This window comes from Anarrhichthys ocellatus, unplaced genomic scaffold (genome assembly GCF_004355925.1).
Source record: "Anarrhichthys ocellatus isolate YVR2014 unplaced genomic scaffold, GSC_Weel_1.0 scaffold259, whole genome shotgun sequence".
NCBI classification, from domain to species: Eukaryota; Metazoa; Chordata; class Actinopteri; order Perciformes; family Anarhichadidae; genus Anarrhichthys; species Anarrhichthys ocellatus.
This window is the reverse complement of record NW_022280287.1, coordinates 31,337-40,333: the sequence shown is the minus strand read 5'-3', so window position 1 is coordinate 40,333 and position 8,997 is coordinate 31,337. Positions and strand designations below refer to the sequence as shown.

Sequence of the window (8,997 nt, the reverse complement as noted above, 5' to 3'; positions counted from 1 at the left end):
CTCCACCTTTATCCAGGCCGAGCTCCACTCACATCTCAGCCCTGAGTCAAGCTGCACTACAGACTGAAGCTCTTTGACCTCATCATCTCATCATCTCATCATCTCATCATCTCATCCTCATTCTACTTTGAGTTAAAACAAACAACCTGCAACCAGATGCGCCGGTGTTCTGGTTTAACGTTAACGAAACGCTGCATGTTTCATCACATTACGTTTTTTCCTACTAAATCTTGATAATGACGAACGTTAACGGTTGACAAAGTTCCGCATGCAGTGGACGTTAACTTAACCCAGCAAGTCTGAACGGTAACGGAACATAACGGAACTTAAACTGTAACGGAGGGAAATGAAGATGATATGAAGATGGATGATATATTTTGATTCAAAATGGCGAATTTCGCCGAAAAGCGGCAAGTTTGCAGGTATGAATAAAGTTCTTGAAATAAAAAAATTCTGCATTTCCCCCTGCGCCCCACCTGCAATACCACCGCGCCCCACTAGAGGGGCGCGCCCCACAGTTTGAGAACCACTGCTTTAGACTAAAAGGACTAAAAGACATTCGTGAGGTTAAGTTGGCCAACATTACCGGCAGAGACACGAGATTAACAAAATGAAAAATGCTGTTTGGTAAAGCAGATGAATCAACGTGTTTTACAGCTGTGAGGAGGATCCGTCTTTGTGTTTGAATAAACGACTTTGTGTGATTCATTTGCAACTAAATATTTTTGTCATGAATACTTATAGCAATAAAGGCAACATAATTTGTTTATTTCTTTTCTGGAACATTAACGAGGCTTGAGAGTGAAGGTTAACCTGGACGTGTTATAAAGATCAGGTGTCACACTTTGATAGTCGGTCAGACGCCTCAGAATTGTGAATATAATCTTTGACTTCAGCCGATAAGAGAGAAAAGCAGCAGAGCGTCTGTGGATTCAAGCAAAGACTACGGATGACAATAACGATCTCTGCCATGATGATGAAACATTCAGCTTCACAGAGCACCTCGTCCACCCACACACACACACACATGTGCTTATACATACAGACGTAATGAACCATATCATAAATATAATATCTAATCATGTAAAGTGAATCTTTATGAGCCGCGTCCCGTCACTACTGTCTGCTGATGGAAGCACCAGCAGACAGTAACAGGACTTCCCCCTCACAAACAACACAACAATAAACATCCCACGGAGAGATGTTCTTGATATAAAAAAGAGAATTGACTTTGCATTGAACCTTGCAAATTGAACAGCAGATGTTCCTTTCAATTCATGAGACGGACTCAGAGAACAATACAGAACACGGAGAACAACTTCACGTGAAAATAAATAAAAACAACCTGGGAATCACTGTTTGTTAGGTCGTATTCATCTCAAAATAACCCCAGGGAACATTTAATATGCACCATGCGCTGCCTCTGAGTGTGTGTGTGTGTGTGTGTGTGTGTGTATAGTCTACTTGTGAGAACCAGTGCTTAGACCTTCAAAGTGAGGACATTTTGGTAAAGCGAGGACATTTTGGTAAAGTGAGGACATTTTGGTAGAGTGAGGACATTTTGGTAAAGTGAGGACATTTTGGTAAAGCGAGGACATTTTGGTAAAGCGGGGACATTTTGGTAAAGTGGGGACATTTTGGTAAAGCGGGGACATTTTGGTAAAGCGGGGACATTTTGGTAAAGTGGGGACATATTGGTAAAGTGGGGACATATTGGTAAAGTGGGGACATTTTGGTAAAGTGGGGACATATTGGTAAAGTGAGGACATTTTGGTAAAGTGAGGACAGTTTGGTAAAGTGGGGACATTTTGGTAAAGTGGGGACATTTTGGTAAAGTGAGGACATTTCATACCGTCCTGACTTCTTCAAAAGGCTGTGTGAGGGTTATGACTAAGTTTAAATTAGAATCATACATTTTAGCGAAATAAACGAGAAACTAAGAAATGAATCCTGGACTCCTCACATTTGTTTTATTTTTGGTGGGACTTTTTGATTTTTAAAATAAAGAGACTGATCTAAAGAAAGAAATCTAGTCATATATATATATATATATATATTATGTAATGCTCTCTAGCGATGCCACCATTACTGCGGTGGTAGAGTGGAACAGAATGCATGTTCAGAAACATAGATATGTGAGATAATCACAGTCAGCAGTCTGTGTGAATGTTGAGCTCCTTCAGTCCCAGAAGTATCAAAGTGGCTCCGACTGAAACAATTATTTAACTTCTTCTGGGTGTAAAATCATCTAGCCGCTAATAAAAAAATACGTTTAAGTTTATATTTATTTCAGTTGCATTTTAATTATGCAACATGTTCTCCAGAATCTCCCGGACGTAGTTTCCATGCATTGCTGTTTTTGCTTGGATCTACTGAGATGAAACGTATCCTCATATAACGGTTTGTGTGATTTCCTACGCAAAGTTTCTCCTCATATTTTGTGTCCAGGTACACATTTTAATTTCCGCTTGTTGAATACAGTCTTTTCAAAATAAACTTCTGTCTTCACAGGAAACAACTCAGTTGGGTTTAGACAACACAAATACTAATTTAGGGAAAGATGGTTGTTTGGCTTAAAATAACTACAAAAGTTCTCAAACTGAAGAACGCAAGTTAGTACAAATACATCAACGTTGACTTCTCGCGTCACATGGTGAACAAACAGCGGTCTCCGGGCTGAAAGCTTGTAGTTCGTTGTACCCGACCACATCCCCTTTAACCCTGACATGCGTTGGCTTTTGTGGTCTTTATACTTCCACGTTCATGATTACCCTCATAACATACAACATAACATTCGTGAGATATCTACGAAATGATTTTTTGTCAATATCATATTTAACCTTCAGATTAGCACGTTAGCATCCCTACAGGTTTCACTGTTCCAAATATACATTCCAAGTGGTCTTTAAAGCTGTTCCAACGACATCACCAGTTAACTCATATGTTACATTTATTATGTTGTTACCCCAAAACGTTAACTCTCTTTGTATCGTCCAAGTGTCCGGGTTAAAGATCCAAAGAGACGCTTTAGTGTTTGTTAGCTAAAGCTAACTACAGCGTCAACGTAGCTAACCGTGGTAGAAACATGCACGATATGAATGAAAAGAAAAGACAAAACAGTTTGTAAATCATCATCTTTAATCATGTTATTTAGCAGATCGTTCCCTTTTTCTTCATTTTGCAAAACTGCCACAAGTTTTAACTCCAAAAAAAGGCCAAAAGTCTTTGAGTTGATGCTACCGGACCGAGCAACCGAGGAGGCGGAGGGAAAGTTTCACGTCCTGGATGTTTGTGAGTCGCAGGATGAATCAAAGCCAAACTGAAGCTCGTCTCCACATGTTCAGAGATACGTCACTGAGGGACATTCCACCATTTTGGATAAGTGACAACATAAAATAATTAGTATTGTTGCATTGGTGCATGGTCTGCCTTAAAACCAAACAAGTTTAGTCGTTCAGATATCAAGCAGCCTGGAAGAACTCTGTGAAATACAAACATACAAGTTCCAACAGTCATTTTCTAGTCAAACATTATATTAATATCAGGGACAGCTTGAGTTGTAATTAAACCAATTATTCACTGATTACTGAGCGCTTCATTCTACACTTAAGTTGAACCGTTTGCTTGTCGTCACATTCTACATGTTCAGCTGAAAGAAAGAGGTTATGGCAGCGGCTAATTGGAAATAATTAATTGGAAGTTTACCAATTGAACACATTTTCTCAATAATTGGTTCTTTTCAGGAAACATCATAATAAATTATTAGGAAGTTGTGGAAGCGTAAAATGAGCTCAATCCTCTGTTTTATGTGTTTTGGTTAACTAACAGTTAACTAATCTGATTAGTTAACTGTTAATATATAATTATATGTTATGTCTACAATATGCAGAATGATGCATTGAAGGGGGAACTTGAAAAAACAAGAATGATTCAATGTCAGCTGCCTCGAATTAACTTTTTAAATGAAAAAGAAAATAAACATTTCAAATACCTTCATGCACTTTTGCAGTCTCGACTGATAACCTGGACATTTAGAGTGAAACGCCACATCGACAGTTCTTTAATGCAGCTGCCCGCTGACTCACCATCGCCCAAACACAAAACTGCAACACCGAACAACGTCACACGTCATGCTTTTAACACCTAAACGTATCTCTTCCGTCTAAAATAACGGATAAACCAGGCTGCTGAACTAAAAGGCTTGCAGCTCGAGGGGACATCAGATCTTTTGTAGCGTTAAATGAAGTTTGGGCGACTGTGAGAAAGGAAAATCAATATCAATCGATATCACCGCTTGACAGGTTTTTCAAGGCGGCTGTAGCTTCTCCTGTGTGGGCCGAGTGGATATTTGAAGGAGAGAAGATCAGTGTTTCCAGACTGGAGTGAAATACAGTCCGATAGCACTCGGTTTACTGCAGAGATGCTCAGCTACATGCAAAGCTCGCTCACTGTTCCCTGACTGCATGTTAGAGGAAGTAGTCGGCTTTATGGTACAAAGACGCTCATTGTTGTACTTTGTGTTGAAAGCCTGACGGAAGTCTATGACTGGAACGTAGATTTAGCAACAGGAAACGGAGAGTTCTTCAGCTCGTAGTGGTGATGAAGTCACGTAACGTTCGTTACCTCATAATTTATGTGTCCATAATTCATTGAGTCGTAAAACGTAAGAATACTTTTATTTAAAAAACTTTTGTTTGCGGAATTGAGGAAGTTTTATCGAATGTTTTCGTCTCCATGTAGCTTTTCTATTGACACTTTAAAATGAGCATGAAAATATGTGATTGTAAACGTTGCTAGTGATGAAGAACACTTAACGATGTTTGATTTGAACCCCTCTGAAACCAAAGATACGACGTGTTAGTGAGCCGTAATCTGAGCTCGTAGGTGTATCATTGAACTTGAATTGGATCAGAACAGGCTAGCTGTTTCCCTCTGCTTCCAGTCTTTATGTTAAGCTATGCTTAGCTATGCTAATAAGTGGCCACACCACAGTGTTCAGAAGGAAACAAGAAAAATAAAATACCTCATTGATGTACGAGCTGACAATAACATCGTTCTCAACATGACGACACATTATTATTATTTCTTTATAAGTCAAAACAGGCGGCGACATGTTTTTGTGAGCAGAGACATGAGGATCAGCAGTAAACCGGTGTGACAGTGTGAACAAAGCCGTTAGCATCTTGTGAACCAGCGCATGCTTTTTTTTTTACAGGCAAAGACACTGGATCTGATCCACGTGTGCATTAAAAAGGTTTTCATTCAGATCCTCCAGCCAATCAGAAACAAGGATTCACCTTCACGTGACAGAAACAGGAGCTTTGCTGCTGTTTGCTTGATGCTCCCTGATTGGAATGTTTGCACAAGATGCTCTTCTTTTCTACAAGACCGGCTTCTGTTGGGACAGCTGGCTGATCTCTGGGGACGCAGACCGAATCATGCTACACGGTGGCTGGTCTGGTTCCCCGCCAGACGCCACGGAGCCACAATTTATCTCTGACGGGCAGCTTCTCCCCAAAACTCTTGATCCTGTTTTCTCCACCAGGAGCCTCTTTTTTTTCTTCTCATCGTAAACAAAGAGCATGACTTTCTGTTCCCTGAGAGCTTTGTTCTTTGCACAGAAAGCTGTGGCTTTCATCGTTTGTTCAGCGCTGCAAATAAAAGAACTTCCCGGTTGACACGGAGCGTTAGTCGGTGTTTTAAGTCTGTTTTTTTCTTCTTCTCTGGTTTATGAAGCATGTTCACAACTTTTTTTTTTATGCTCTAATTCATTCAGTTTTCTTCTGTCCAGGTCTCTGTCCCGACCTTATGGACTCTGCTGCTCCATGTTATCAATCAAAGGGTCTTTCTTTGTAAACTGCAGATGTCTGATGGACCTCCACACCCCGACATAGCTGTCACTAACCGACTGACCGGAGGAGGCGGTGTTGTCCCTGTGGAGGTGCTCCCTCTGCATCTCCAGCGCCTCCTTCTCTGTCATGATTCGGGAATTTGCGCCCGCCTCTCCGTCTCCTGTCCACACCTCTCCGTTCGCACAGCCCACTGACGCTACCTCCTCCTTCCCATCGCCGCCGCTCAACACCCCCTCTGCCTCCGCATGTCCCGGATCATATCTGTCGCCGTTCAGAGATGGTTTCTCTGTGTGAAGCTCGCCGGGCAGCGCTCCGTCCTTCCCGGCCACCTCCAGGTCCTCGTACAGGCTCTGCTTCTTCGTCTCGAAGTACTTGACGATGCAGTAGGTGATGGAGCCGACGGTGTTGACCACCACGCCGCCGATGAACAGCCGGGTCGGCGAGACGTCGCTGAACGCCAGCATGCCGACGGTGATGGTGGCGATGCTTTTGACCACGCCGACGAAGCTGGTGGTGACGGCGGAGTTGATGTAGGTGCAATGCAGCGTAGTGAAGTTCATGGCGCAGCCGATGAGGATGCAGGAGAGGAAGATGAGCGTGATGTGGGGGTCCTTCCAGCCCTCGTACGACCACATGTTGATGGTGTCCAGGGAGATGAGGGAGCACACGAGAAGCACCTGAGAGAGACAAAGAGTCAGAGGTTGATTCAGAAAGGTAGAGACAGAACAAACGGACAAGGAGGAAGAAGGAGAGAGGTGACAGAGGACGAGAAACAAGAGAAGTAAAAGTAAAAGAAGGGGACACATTCACACGGGTCAAACAAACACAGGACTTTAACTCAGGAGACGGCCGTTAGTGTCCCGAGTGAAAACAAGAGAAAGAAAAGTAAAAAGATGGAGAGAAACAGTGAGAAGAGTTGAGACAAAACAAAAAAGACAAGAAGAGAATAAGAAGAATAAAGAATAGAGTGAAAGATAACAATAGTAGAAACACAAACAGACAGAAAGAGACAGACGGGTAGGATGAAGAAATGGATGAATAGAAAGACAAAAGAGAGAAATGAAAGGATATGAGAAAAAAAACAATGAAAGGGAAAAGAGAAACAAAGAGAGTTAACAGAGATGGAGAAAGAGAAAGAAGTGCTAAAGATAAAGAGAGGATGACAATGAGAAGCAGACATGCAACAAAAAGAAGAAGGGAGATCAAGAAAGAGATAAAAGGATGCAAACAATAAAAAAGAGGAAGAGACAGAACCACAAAGAAACTGTTAACGGCAGAAAATAAAGTCAGCAGAATGTGTGCGATGTAGATAAGAGAAGACAAAGAGGAGCTAAAGAACAGTAAAAGAAGACAAACTGAGAGGAAAGGAAGGGAAGGAGAGAGAAAAGGAGAAGTAAATGAACCAAGACAAATAAATAGAGTGATAAGAATGAGAGAAAGAGAAAAGTTAAGACACAGAGACAAATTCAATTCAGAAAGAAACTGAGAATAACTGGACCAAAGATGAGCAAAAAAACCTTCAATACAAACTCAGTAGGAATCAAACCTGGAACCCCTTCAGTGTCGATGCCTTGCTTACCGGTGAGGCCATGATGGCGATGGCGTACTGCGCTGTGAGCGGTCCGTGCTCGCTGTCCAGACTGGTCTTCTGGATCAGGACCAGGTAGGAGGCGTGGATGATGACCGCCAGCACGCCGGTGACGTAACCAAAGGGATCCCCGGTGAGATCGCCGGCACCTGGGGAGCAAGTCAAGAGGACGGGATCCCGAAGTTTATTCTTTTCCTTTGATTGAGTCGAATCGCAGTGGTTGAGTGATTTTCCTGAAGTCTCTCCAGCTGATTCGTTTGAAAACAAGATCCATGAAAAATGGTCTAAAATATGAACTGGATGGCAACATTCAGGATAAAACACTGAAGCTAACGCTAACAAACCAGCACCTCATGAGACAGCCTGGTCTCCTGAAGATGAACCTGCATCAGGAAACACATGTTCTGGATAACTTTTGTTTTGATGGACGAGTGAAACAAACACAGGACTTTGACTCCGGAGGCAGCCGTTAGTGTCCCGAGTGAAAACAGAAGTCAAAGTTATATGTCTTTGGTTGTTTTGTGTCTTTTCCGTCGTTTAGCATTTTATTTTGTATCTTTGGACTCGTTTTGTACCTCCTTGTGCTCATTATGGGTCATCAGAGGGATCTGTTTGGGTCGCTCACAGTAGTTTTGTGTCTGTTTGTTGCGTCTCTTTGTGATCGTTTTGTGTATTTAAAGCCACACTTTGGAAGTCGGGCCCCTAGATCGCTAAACACCGAGCACCTTGCTCTTCATTTGATTTGTTCTCTCGCACCTTCGCTTCTCAAAAGACGGAGTGATAAAAAAACTAAGTATAAAATAAGAGAGGCAGAGTGTGGGAGAGCGAAGGTGGGAAATCAGAAGACATGATGAAAGAAGTCAGAGAATGGAGCAGGAGGAAGACGGGAGAGGAATTAATCCACTTTTAGTCCGTATGTAGAACCGGAACTTACATTCTATCAGAGAGAGCCACAAAAAAACTGTAAACCAAACAAACACAAACACACAAATCTACTCACACCAAAGATACACGACACTCGACAAAATATCTTTGTAAAATGTATAAACTAAATAAAGGTATTATTCTCTGAATCAACATTTTGAATCAGAATCAATATTGACTCTCGTCGTACCATGAATATCGTCCGATGAGGACGAAGACACCAGAACCTTTTTAAATGGATTGTTGATTGATGATCTATATTTATTTTTAACAAATTCCATAAAAAGACCGAAACCATCAGCGAATAATCTACTAACAAGTATCCTGATGCATCTTCTTCCTCTGAGCCATTGATCTCCATTAAAAATACGTCTCACATTCATCGTCCTGCTGCCACAAATACTCACTAGAGCGCCAAGCGTGGATTAATCCACTGCTGAAACTAGTCCAGAATAAATGTACTATTTCCTCCTTTGTTTGAATATAAACTGCAGTGAGCAGCTGATTTAGGAAATCATTGATTTGTGTTCATAAAGATTTACATCTTCAGCAGAAACCAGTGGGATCGGAGGTGAGAGACACGGACAGGAAGTGAGACAAGTCAGCACTTCATGTGTTGAAGCTGCATTCTCT

At 41.8% G+C, this 8,997-nt stretch overlaps 1 pseudogene; it reads right to left on the bottom strand.

The window, feature by feature from the left end:
- Positions 1–3,141: 3,141 nt before the first annotated feature.
- LOC116401149 (solute carrier family 35 member D3 pseudogene) lies at positions 3,142–8,715 on the bottom strand (annotated as a pseudogene).
- Positions 8,716–8,997: the final 282 nt, after the last annotated feature.